This window comes from Scylla paramamosain, chromosome 7 (genome assembly GCF_035594125.1).
Source record: "Scylla paramamosain isolate STU-SP2022 chromosome 7, ASM3559412v1, whole genome shotgun sequence".
NCBI classification, from domain to species: Eukaryota; Metazoa; Arthropoda; class Malacostraca; order Decapoda; family Portunidae; genus Scylla; species Scylla paramamosain.
In genome coordinates this window covers 19,453,207-19,464,504 of record NC_087157.1, presented here as the reverse complement: position 1 = coordinate 19,464,504, position 11,298 = coordinate 19,453,207, and the positions used below count along the sequence as shown (strand labels likewise).

General features: G+C 36.1%; 1 protein-coding gene across 1 annotated transcript in view; it reads left to right on the top strand.

Moving 5' to 3' along the window:
• Positions 1 to 267: 267 nt before the first annotated feature.
• LOC135102193 (multiple epidermal growth factor-like domains protein 6) overlaps positions 268 to 11,298 on the top strand; it is a 20,568-nt gene continuing 9,537 nt past the window's right edge. Inside the window, exon 1 of the mRNA XM_064007020.1 lies at positions 268 to 280. The gene's annotated coding sequence lies outside the window, so the exon portion shown is untranslated. The remainder of the gene's footprint in view (positions 281 to 11,298) is intronic.

The window sequence follows — 11,298 nt, the reverse complement described above, 5'->3', positions numbered from 1 at the left end:
TCCTCAGCAAACACACACACACACACACACACACATAGCATGGAGCCCATGAATCCACACTTTGGAAATCCTTGCGTCAGCTTAGACTACTTGCTGTGTTCAGTGAGTGCAGCTACAAAATAGCCTTTGAATATGTACTGGCGTAAGAAAATCGTATTACATTATAAGAACCTCTAATCAGTGGAACTATTCATGCTCACGTGCAATGCTACTAGTTAAAAAGTAATATTACAGAATATTACGAAACGTCTGAGAAACGTCGGATCCCGCTGCCAGTATGGTGAGTGTTGCTGTCCATTACTTCTTGTTACTTGTAATGTGATCCTTCCTTCTCTTCTATACCAATTGTCTCTTCTTATTCTTACTATTCCTAAGCCACTCAATGCATGCCCTGTAGCACAAAAGAAATCGGCGACCTTTTTCAGATCAAATTTCATTCTCTACAAAAATAGTTCATTAATTTCGCAGATACGGCCATTCGCTCCTTAATTGCACATTGACGCCGTGCAACTCTTGTTTATTTACTTTTTCTTTAATTGCAGTAATTTGGCCAGCTATTGCACTTGTCCGACTCGTTATCCCTCGCTGGCTTTCTCTTGCGTTTAATACTAGAGCGAACGATGGCGGGAAAGCGGATCGAGAAAGGATCACAGAAACACTTTCCTGGAGGTAACAAGTTGGAAGAGGGACGTTACAAGTAAAGGTGAGCCTGGGGGGAGGTTAATGACGGCTGGTGAGGCGGACGGGAGGATAACATTAAGTAAAAGAGGCTGGGGAGGAGAGCAATTTGTTACAGTGTGGACTATGACGGCTTCAGGTGCTGGGGAAGTTACGGGAACGAGAGAACACGAACTAGGGACAGGAGGCTTGGCATTAAGAGGACTCGTAAAGTTTAAGAGGAAGAAGAAGAAGAAGGAAGAGAAGAAACAAACAAACGAATAAACAAACAAAAGGAAGGAAAGGAAGAAACAGGAATATAAAAGTATGATAAGCATATACCGTGTCTTTGCTATAAAACATCTTCACTATCTCAAAATCGATATGTTAAAATTTATCCAACTATTTGTGGAAGTTTCAGTACAAAAGCCCAGCAACACGAGGATGGGAGTGGACGCTTTTGTGATCAGTGGGGTTCAGAGTGTCATCAAGCCACTTTGAGGGCAAACCCAATTGTGGGGAAGCAGAGCCAATGACTCTCACCAGGTAAACAATGAAGTTTCCTCGCTAATAAGTACCAGTAATAGTAATGCTACTTTGTACTACTACTATAGTGTATCATCTAGTCAAGATGATGTTGTTGCTGCTGCTGCTGATGATGATGATGATAATTATTATAATGATGATGATGATGATGATGATTAGAATGATGATGATGATGATGATGATAAATAATAAAATAATAATAACAATAATAATAAAAATTATAATATACTACTACTACTACTACTACTAATAATAATAATAATTATTATTATTATTATTATTATTATTATTATTATATAAAATAATGATAATTATATAATAATAATAATAATAATAATAATAATAATAATAATAATAATAATAATAATAATGATAATAATAGTAATAATAATAAAAAACTGATAAAGGGAAAGGATGGGTGAATGTGATTGGCCAGATGGGGAGAACGGGCGCACCTGATTGGCTGAGTCCCTAGCAGAGGAGCTTGGAGCTGAGTAAGAGCTTGCCGAGCCATCATTTCATGTTAAATATTACCCCCTCCCCCATGTCTGCCGTAGCTGCCTAGCTACGGCAAGACTGACTGAATCTTGGGTTCCAGGAAGATTCTCAATAATAAGGAGAAGCAAATCACTGGCACAGATAATCCCAGCGCCTGCACAAGCATGGTAAAGCAGCGGACCCAGCAGCTTCCACCACAGGGCGACAAGACTCAATACAAGACCACGAAGAGTCCCTCTAAGACTGACATGGCGCCGCCACCGATCGGCCCAGCACGCGTGGCGTGGGCCCGACGGGAGGCCGCCAGGAAACACCGGAGGCGTGTGAAGGCAGGCGAGGAGCCCAGGAAACTGGCTCCTCCTCTGCAAGTGTGGATCGCTCCTCAGCAGGATATTAAGAATGAAGAGGCGAATTGTCCCGCTATGGAGGCGTCTCTTGGTCTAAAGGAGATAGAAGGTATCCGAAAAGAAATTCCGTCTGTTACTACAGCACTTTATCCTACTAAAGAAGTAACGTCTGCTGTTGAAGAATTACCGTCCATTCCTGAAGAAGCAATTGTAAATGAAGTGATCCCTTGCGTTAACAAGGAGGACTGTACTCCTAAAGAAGTGTCGTCCACTGGAGAAGTAATGCCTGTTTCTGAAGAAGAGATGCCCTCTCATGAAAAAGTAATGTCAAACCCTAAAGAAGACGACACACAGTTTTTGCGGCGACACGTCCCGTTTTTGACAGAGGAACAGCTGCACAGCCTGGGCCCTGGACGCCACCTGGGTGCTGGAGGCTACGGCTCCGTCAAGCAGCTGCGGTATGAGGGCACTGAGGCGGTCGTTAAAGAACTCCTGCGCGATGGCGACCCAGCGCCGTTGTTAAGAGAGGCCCGCGTTCTGGTGAATGTAAATGGTGCTGGTGGAGTGCCACGGTTGCTGGCAGTGTGCCAGACTCCACCAGCTTTGCTCCAGGAGTTCTTAGGGCAGACTTACGACTATTATTTAGACGAGTGCTCGGTTGAGCTATTCCTTAAATCACTTATTAGCATTTGTCAGCGAATGGAAGAAGTCCATGCCAAGGGATACGTTCATAATGATATCAAGTACAATAACATCACGTTTACCGGCGCCGTCAGCGATCCTGATCTTCATATCATTGACTTTGGCTTGGCTTGTCACATCGGGGAAATTCTCTATAAGCGTCCATTCGACCTGACTGAAAGGCATGCGAAGGTTTCACGGAGGAAAGCCAAATACGCAATAACTGGGGATACCTTTGAAAAGTTTTTAGCATGCTTCGATGATAAAATCACTGATGAGGACCAAGGAAAGGAAAACAAAGAGGCCGACGACGACGAGGTAGAAAAATGTCCCTGGATGGCACCCGAGGTGCTGGGAGGAAAGCCAGTGCTGCCATCTGGGGACGTGTACAGTTTTGGTTACTTATTGGAGTTTTTGATGAAATATTCAACACAGTCCTTCGTTGCGAGCCCTCTCAGGAGACTATCACATCTATGCACCGCCTGGGACGCCCACGCACGCCCCTCCCTCACCCAGGTGGTTCAAGGAATTGCAACACTGCTTCAACATTTGACTGTTACGCAACTCGCCGAAAAATTTGATATCGACGACGGCAACGAAGACGAAGAAAACAAGTCTGTCAATGATGAGGTGCCGTGTGTTGCCCAGAAAGAGTCTCTTGGTCTGGAAGAGAAAGATAATGTTCTCGAGGAAAAGCCTTCTGCCACTCCTCTTGAAGATGTAATGCATAGTCTTGAACAAGTAATACCTGCTCCAGTAGAAGTAATACCGAGCCCTGAGGAGAAAGATAATGTTTCCGAAGAAAAGCCTTCTGCCACTCCTCTTGATGTAATGCATAGTCTTGAACAAGTAATACCTGCTCCAGAAGAAGAAATATCGAGGCCTGAGGAGAAAACTATCAAAGAAGAGGTTCCGCTTGTCAGTGAGGAGACACGTAATTCTCTGGAAAAAGCAGATTGCGTACTGAAAAAGTCACTGTCTGGAACTGAAGGATTGTATGATAGTGAGGAGCCAATGCGTGTTATTGAAGAAGAAATACAAGCGCCTGAAGAAGTAATGCTCGCCGGTGAAAGAGTAATGACAGTTGAAAGCTTTGAACTGGAGCACGGCTACGAAGTGCCGTGTGCTGCCCATGAGGCACCTCTTGCTCTTACTCTTCTTCTGTTCTTCTATTGCCGAAGAGGTGCCGCCTGCCACACGCGTTGAAGAGGTTCTCTTTTTTCTTGAAGAAGTAATACCTGCTCTGAGAAACGACAATGAAGACGAGGATTGAGGGAACACTGATGAAAACCGTGATAAAAGTGAGAAAAGTGTAAAAAAAAGAAAGAAAAACAGTTGTCGCGAAATTATGTACGTGTGAGTAAAAAAATCTTGTTGGAGGATAAAAAAGTAAAAGAAAAGTTAAAAGGAAAACAAAAGAGAAAACATCTATTAGACTTTGTATACGTGTGAAAAACGTATCTTGAAGAGGATAGAAAATAGTAAAGAAAAAGAAAATACGTAGTAAGATTATATACGTGAAAAAAGTGAGAAAAGAAATATGGTGTTTCTAAATCACATAAATGTGTAAAAAAGAATAAAAAGAATAAAGCATAAAAAAGAAAATAAAAAGAATAAAAAGAAAAGAAATGAAAAATAAAAAGAGAAAGGAGATTAAAATGTTTTGGAAAAGAATGATGTATATGTGAGAAAGACGTAACTTAAAGAAAAAAAAAGTATTTAGCAAGATGATAGGTGTGTGTGTGTGTGTGTGTGTGTGTGTGTGTGTGTGTGTGTGTGTGTGTGTGTGTGTGTGTGTGTGAAAACTAACTTGTTGAAAATGAATAAAAAAGAAAAAAGAAAATAGTATGTAATGTAATAATGGATGTTTCTGTTAAAACCGTAACTTTTCAAGAGGATAAAATAAAACAAAGAAAAAAGAATAAAAGAAAATGAAATAAAGTAGTAAATTTATTTATATACGTATGATGAAAAATTTTAAAGAGGACAAAAAAAAAAAAATATTTATAGTAAAATTATTGATGTATGCGTGAAAATCGTAACTTGGAAGGGATGAAAAAAAAAATGCAGTAAAATTACGGATGCGTATATGAAAAATTTGTGTTTTTTTTTTTTTCTTACATAAATTTGAGGCTTGCTTTTCATGCAGCAAGATCACTACCTTTGGGAGAAAGAGAAAATGAGGAGAAAAAAAAAATAAAGAATGTTGCGGTAAAATTTCTACGTATAAGTGAAAAATGTTACTTCAAAAGCATTAAACAAGAAAAAAAGAAAAAAAAAAGAATGTTGCAGTAAAATTTCTACGTATAAGTGAAAAATGTTATTTCAAAAGCATTAAACAAGAAAAAAAGAAAAAAACGGAAAATATGTAGTAAAATAATGGATGTGTATATGGAAAAATACAAAAAAAAAAGAAAATATACAATAACTATGGATGTTTGTGTGAAAAACGTGACTCGTGCAAAAGGATAAAAGACAACAAAGGAAAAAAAAAGAAAAGGAACACAATCATCTCATAATGTAATAATGTATATAAATGTCAATCCATAACATGTTCAAGAGGATGAAATAAAGAAAAGAAAAAAGAAAAAAAAACTATGTTGTAGAAAAAATTATGTACATAGCATGTGTGAAAGAAAAAAAATGATGATGAATAAGAATAAGGAAACGAAAAAAATAAAATAATAAAAGTAAATAAAAAGAATAAAAACGTAACTTATAAGATAAAAAAAATAAAGAAAAAAAGAAAAAAAATTGGATGTTTGTGTGAAAAAGATTACTTGTGCAATAGGATAAAATGAAACAAAGAAAAGAACTAAAAATAAAAAAAAAGTGAAAAGTATAACTCCTTGAAGAGAATAAAAAGAAAAAATCTAAATTAAAACGTGAAAAAAAATGAAAAAAATCTTTTAATACAATGATGTGTATAATAAAGAAAAAGAAAGAAAAAAAAGAAAAAAAATAAATATATGTTCTGGAAAAAATATGTATATAATATGTGTGCAAAAGGAAACTTAATGATAAAAAGAATAAAGCAAAAAATAATAAAAAAAGGAAAAAATATGTAAGAGGATAAAAAAAAAGAATATATAGTAAAATTATAGAAATTTGCAAAAAAAGACAATTGTTGAAGAAGATGGCAAAAAAATGAAAATACAAAGAAAAGGAAACTACGAACTATAATTATGGATGTTTGTGTGAAAAGAGCAACTCGTTCAAGAGGATGAAATAAAAAAAAAATAAATAAATAAAAAAAAATGTAGTAAATTATGTACGTGTGAAAATCTTCACTTGAAAAGGAGAAAAAAAATAACGAAGAAAAAGGAAGAAAAAAAAAGATAATATAGATGTATGTGTGAAAAATTGAACTTTATAAAAGGATACATGTTTTCTTATTCACAAGAATTTCAGTTTTGTTATTTATGCAGTAAGAACATTGTTTCCTTGAAGATGATAAAAAGAAATGCAAAAAAAAAAAAAAATGAGGAAGACAGAAAAGCAAAAAGATTGTTGTTGTACAAGAAAAAGAAACAAAACAAGAAAATGTAGAAAATAATTGATGCATATTTGAAATAAAAACTATGTTGGAGAATGAAAAAAAAATAAAAGACGCAAAAAAATAAAGGAAAAAGAAAAAGAAAACATCTTGAAAAAAAAATATCTATATAGGAGTGAAAAACGTAACTTATTCGATACGATGAAGTAAAAAAAAAAAATATGTATACATCTGTGAAAGAGGAAACTTGAAAATTTGAAAAAAAAATAAAAGCAAAAATGATAAAAAGGAAAAAAAAGTGTATTAGTAGTAAAATTAAGTATACATATGTGAACAAAAAAAAATCAATATGGTAAAAATAAAAAAAAAAGACATGCAGTGGAATTATGGTTGTACTACATGTAAGTTGTTGAAGAGAACAGACTGTCTTTCTCCTGCAAGTATTTGAGTTGGTTTTTCATGCAGTAAGGTCATTAATTTTGTTGCATTAAAAAAAAAAAAAAGTTCATATGCTACTCGCCTTGAAGAGAAAAAAAAATAAAAAAATAAAAATATGTATTTGTGAAAAACATAACTTGTTGAAAAAGAGCGAAAAAGAAAAATACAAGAGTAATAAATAAAACACAGAAAATAAATAGAGGAAGAAATAAAACAGATAAAATAAGAAAATAAGAATAAAAAATGTAATAAAATTATGTATATACATATGTGAAAACCATAATTTGAAAAGGATAAAAAATAACAAAAAGGAAGAAAAGAAAGACATTATGGATGCATGAGTTAAATGTGATGAATTTCTTTTTACCAACAAAAATTTGAATGCTGTTATCCATGCAGCAAGAAAATAATTTTATGAAAAAAAAATGTAAAACAACAAAGCGAAAAAAATATAAAAAGAAAAAAAAATTGATGTAATACAAAAAGAAAAAAAAAGGAAATATGCAGTAAAATAATGAATGTAGATGTAAAAAAAATTTTGTAAGAAACGAAAAAAAAAATTATATATATATATATATATATATATATATATATATATATATATATATATATATATATATATATATATATATATATATATATATATATATATATATATATATATATATATATATATATATATATATATATATATATATATATATATATATATATATATATATATATATATATATATATGTAACACGCAATATAATTATGGATGTTCTGTGTGTGATAAACTAAACTTGGCGGCAGATATGTCTGTCAGTCGCCTTGAAGAGGTTCCCTTTGCTCTTGAAGAAGTAATGCCCGCTCCGAGAGACGCCACTGAAGAGAATTGAGGGAACAATGATGAAAACAGTCAAAGTACGTGAAAAAAAAGATTAAAGAAAAAGAAAATCAAAATAATGTACATGTGTGAAAAAAAAAATGTAATTTGTTGAATAAGATGGAACCCCCCCAAAAAAATACATAAGAAAAAAATGCTGCAGATTTATGAATATGTGTGGAAAATGTAATTTGTTTAAGAGCATAAAAGAATATAAAAATAAAAGGAAAACGATAAATAAGTTGTAAAAAAATTACATATATCTGTGTGTGAAAACGGAAATTTGTTGAGAAGGATAAATTGTTCTTTTTACACACTATAATTTAGTTTTTTTTTTTTTTTTCCAAGCAAACACATTATTATTTGTCGCAATGAAAAAAGAAACAAAAAATAAATAAACAATGTATTTCAGCATCTAATTGAAATTAAATGACTGCGTATGTTTAGCAACGGTGTGTTCGCTTTACAATGATAACAAAGGTGAGAGTATAAGAGGAGGAGGAGGAGGAGGAGGAAGAGGAGGAACTGGGGTAAAGGGATTTAGACACACCTGGCGTGTGGTGCTGGCTGCCTTGCGAGTTGAGGAGCACGTATGGAAGGAAGTTTGCGTGAGAGAGAAGCTGCCACAGAAGTTATCAGAAGAGCGAGGAGCATATGAAGCAATCACATTATCATGCTTCCTCTCGCGCCTTTTTCCGTCTCTCTTCTTTACAATGCTTTTTCTCCCTTTACTCGTACTTTCATTTTTCCCTTCTGCTATTCTTCCTTTGTTTGCTTTCGTACTTACTTTCTCTCTCTGCACGCGTTACTTTCCTTGCAGTCGTGGGTTAGTGGATGTGCAAGGCAGGGAGAAGGATTTGGTGTATATTCTTCCTTTGAAAATATCCTTATACTGTTTCCTCCCCTTTCTTCTCTCTCTCTCTCTCTCTCCCTTCTCTTCCTCCTCCTCCTCCTTTTCTTTGTCTACATGGTTTTTCTACTTTTTTTCTTTTTATCTTCCTCATATTTCATTAATTTTTCCTCCTTTTCTCTTTATCCTTTTCTTGCCTTTCTCCTTTTTCCTCGTCTCCTTTTTTTTTGTTGTTCCTCTTCTTTTTCCTTGTAACTAATTTCTTCCATACTTTCCTTTTTTTTCCTTGTTTTCTCCTCTTATTCCTTGTATTCTTCTCTTGCGTCCCCTTCTCCTCCACCTCCTTTCAGCTTCTTCTAATCATTATTGTCATTATTGTTACTATCATTATAATTACTACTATTATTATTATCATTAGTATCAGTATTAGTATTATTTTTTCCTCCTCCTCCTCCTCCTCCTCCTGTTTACCCTCCTCCTCAGTACTCCACCCACGGTATAGGAACACCCCTTTGTGCACTTTCACCACTTACACTTACTAACCCTTTGTTGACGCCGAGAGACATCCACACACTCATCCAGGACTCCCTCCCACACAACCTTCTCATTTCAGCACATTTCCCAGCCGGTATCTCCCTAATCCCATGGAACCTCCTCCTTTAAGTCCCCCTCATCCGACAGTCCCGTTTTTCTTCTTTATTCTTAGTCCAGCTTCCCTTTTCCCTGCCGCTTGTTTTCCGAGTATCAGTTTACACGTCCTGTTTCTTGCTGGCCTCGACCTCTGCTGCCCCGTGCTATATCAAAGTTAATCAACTGACGCCGTTTATAATGTAGTACGTGGTATCAGCCCCATTATGACTGTGTGTGCTTGTGTGTATGAAGGCACTGCTGTTTATGCCTCTGGGTTCATCTGTCTCTGCCATCTCATTGACTTGCTGGTTTGTATCACGGTTATTTAATTGTTCCCGTATACTGCTATCTTATTTGTTGCTGTGGCTTATGAAAAAAAAAGAAGAGAAGAGAAAGGAAAAGACTTTTGTTGCCATCTCTTAATCCCGCCTCTTTAAAAATAAAAGACTAAGAATCAAGGTACTCTTAAAATATTAGTGTATATTTTTCTCTGTCGTTGTGTTCCTTTTATCATTTTGTCATTCAAGTCAATTTTTTTTTATAAAGATAATTGTACCTTCAACCAAAAAAATATCTAACTATATAGCTTTTTTTTTTATTTGTAATACGTATGTATGAATGTGTGTGTGTTTGTTTGTCTGTCTGAATGTGGGAGAAGTAGTACGAAGCTCTGTCTAAATGTACGTATGTTCCTGTTTGTCTGAATGTAGGTATGTATGTTTGTCTGTATTGAATGTGCGTCTCTCTCTCTCTCTCTCTCTCTCTCTCTCTCTCTCTCTCTCTCTCTCTCTCTCTCTCTCTCTCTCTCTCTCTCTCTCTCTCTCTCTCTCTCAACACCCCACATTAGCACCTCAACGGACCCTAAACACAACTGACAGCCGCACCAATCATGTTCTTCACGTTTAACATCAACACGAACTCATTTCTCTGCGAGACAGAGTACTGGGCACACATGTACGTGAGTCTGGGAACAGCAAGGCGAGGAGCTAATGTATGTGATGTTCAATGTTCTATAATAAACGAAGTACATTTTATAGTTAATGTTGCACGTGAGAATGGTTTACATTTGTCTCAGGTCTTTTCTATATTAGCTTAGCGACACTTCCGGCTTACTAGGACCAGCTGCTGTTGAAGGCTTTTATGTATACTAAGTGGAAAGAAAGAATAAGACGCTGGGAAACTGAAGAAAAATATGATGAGATCTAGTAGTGGAAAAAAAAAGCAAAAACGAAAGTAATGGAAGAAAAAATTAGAGAGTTTTGAATACACTTTTCAACTCAAAGATAAATACATGAGCTCAATGGAAGAACGAACAGCAGCATACCTGATGGCCCTTACGAGACTGTTTGTGATAAGCTACAGTAATCTAATGTAAAACAAGAGATGTATGATGGTGAAGATGAAAGAAACTTGGGGGGTGTTGGTGAACATTCTTATGCTGCGACTGTAATTATAAAGTTATTAATTATTTAGTCACACCTGCGTTTACATGATCACCCCCCCCTCTCTCTCTCTCTCACCATCACCACCCCCTCTCCACCTCCTGTTACCAGCAATCACAATCAAGAGAACCACATCCTTGCTCCCACGCTCCGCCCCTTCCACCACCCCTCCTCCTCCCATTCCCAGCCCCCACCACCACCCCTTCCCCTCCACCCCGCAGGACGCGACTGGCATAATCTCTTCTACTTGTCAATTCCGTGACGAATCGCCCCGAGTCCTTGTGGCGCCGGCTGGACACAGGACATGACGGTCGTGTGTGTGTGTGTGTGTGTGTGTGTGTGTGTGTGTGTGTGTGTGTGTGTTCATGTTGAATAAAAGGACTGATAGACAAAAGAGGGGCTGTGATGAATGGGATTGCTTTTTATGGATGTGTCACAGTAGAAGTAGGAGTATTAGAGTTGCAGTAGTAGTAGTAGTAGTAGTAGAGTAGTAGTGGTGGTGGTAGTAGCAGTAGTAGTAGTATGTGCTGTTATTGTTGTAACCATCGTCGTCGTCATCACTGTTGTCGTTGTTGTTGTTGTTGTTGGTGGTGGTGGTGGTGGTGGTGGTGTATTCAGGGTTTGTGTCCAGGGTGTACACAACATCCTAACACATAATTTGATTTATATGTAATTCTTGTCTGAAACAATATTTTACTAGTTACAAAATGATCACTTCATCCAGTCTTTATCAGTTCTCCTCCCAGAACCCTTCCTTAAAAGTTTTATAAGTTTGTTGCCTCAATTCATATTCAGCTCAATGAAGAGGCTGTCATCGATGAAAGATGTATAGAACATATGTATCT